Source organism: Trichechus manatus, unplaced genomic scaffold (genome assembly GCF_000243295.1).
Source record: "Trichechus manatus latirostris isolate Lorelei unplaced genomic scaffold, TriManLat1.0 scaffold00161, whole genome shotgun sequence".
Taxonomy (NCBI): domain Eukaryota; kingdom Metazoa; phylum Chordata; class Mammalia; order Sirenia; family Trichechidae; genus Trichechus; species Trichechus manatus.
The window spans coordinates 6,250,640-6,252,176 of record NW_004444097.1 but is presented as its reverse complement, the minus strand read 5'-3'; positions in this window follow the sequence as shown (position 1 = coordinate 6,252,176).

Below are 1,537 nucleotides of genomic sequence, written 5' to 3'. Positions count from 1 at the left end.
GGACAGTTTTACTTCTTCCTTACCAATTTGGATGCCCTTTATTTCTTTTTCTTGCCTTGTTGCTCTAGCTAGGACCTCCAGCACAATGTTAAATAGGAGTGTAATCTGGCTTTTTTAATGTATCATTCAGGGCCTTGCCAGGAGACAGAAACCTCACCAGTGTTTTGAACAAAGTTTGATATAAATTATTATTAACTAAACTTAGAATGATTAATTAGTTATATATGAAAGGAAGAACTCTAAGATATCACAGATGTAGCAATTTTTGGAAGCAGTTTTCACCCTTAAGGATGGGGAAATGAAGGGAAGGGGCTAAAATTACTAAAACTTAGAAGCTTAGAGGAAGTATTCCATGGCGTTTAAACTCAAATATCTGATAAGGAGTTGCTGATTGGATTTGTCTGAGCTTAGATGAGGGCCCGTGGGACTAGGACACAATGCTTGAGTAAGGGGTACCGATTCGCTGGTACAGACCTTCCTGAGGAAAGTGTGATAAGACTAGTGTTTTAAGTGTTGGAAAAACTGCAACTGGATTCCAGTGCTGCTTTGGAAAGGAGCTATGGCTGCTGAAGTGAAAACATGTGGTCGGGTGATGCTCCCAGGCACAGCAAGTAGAGAGGAAGCCCAGAAGAGGCAAACAGGAAGAAGCATGTCCCTGCTTCCTCTGCAAGCCCCATATTCTCCTTCTAGTGACCACTGATGGCAGAGCCTAAACAGGGAAGAGTTGGCAAAGAAGAAATGTAGTTTACAGGGCCCCAACTTCTGCGTCTTACAGAGTGTAGCTAGGTGCCTTTAGAATTGACAGACAATAACTCATAATAGCACATGCAATTGCTTAAAAAAAATTAAACTTCCAATTGGACCATAGAATTTTTTAATTTTAAAGTAAATTATAAATTATTTCTTAGAATTTCCCATTTAAAAAACTTAAGCCTCAGGTAATAGAAAATCAAGTGATCTGTCCAAGATCATAAAAGTAATATATGGAAGAGTCAAATCTAGAGTCTAGATTAACAGACTGTTGGTTTACTACCTTTTCTGTCTTCTTTTATTTTAGATTTTGTTTCCTCAATTAACAAGCCTTATGTCCTTACTGGATTGTGAAGTTTTCATTGATATGAACCATATATTATCCACCTTGTGTCTTGAGTGTCTGTTTCATCAAATAGCTAAGTTTTAACATATGTTCATGAATGATTTTTACTTAATAAATATAACCACCCCATTCTACATTTCCTCTTTTATCTTACTTTTGAAAAATAAACATTTGATTTTGGAATAATTTTAGATTTACAGAAAACTTGCAAAGCTAGTCCAGTTGTTACATGTTCTTAGTCTCCTCTGGTTTGTGACAGTTCCTCAGTCTTTAATTGTTTTTCATTGCTATGACAGTTTTGAGGAGTAATGATCATATATTTTGTAGAATGTTCCTCAATTTGTGTTTGTCTGAGGTTTTTCTTATAAATAGACTGGGGTTCTGGGTTTTGGTAAGAATAAAACAGAGGTGAAGTGTCCTCAGCATATCATGTCAGGGGTG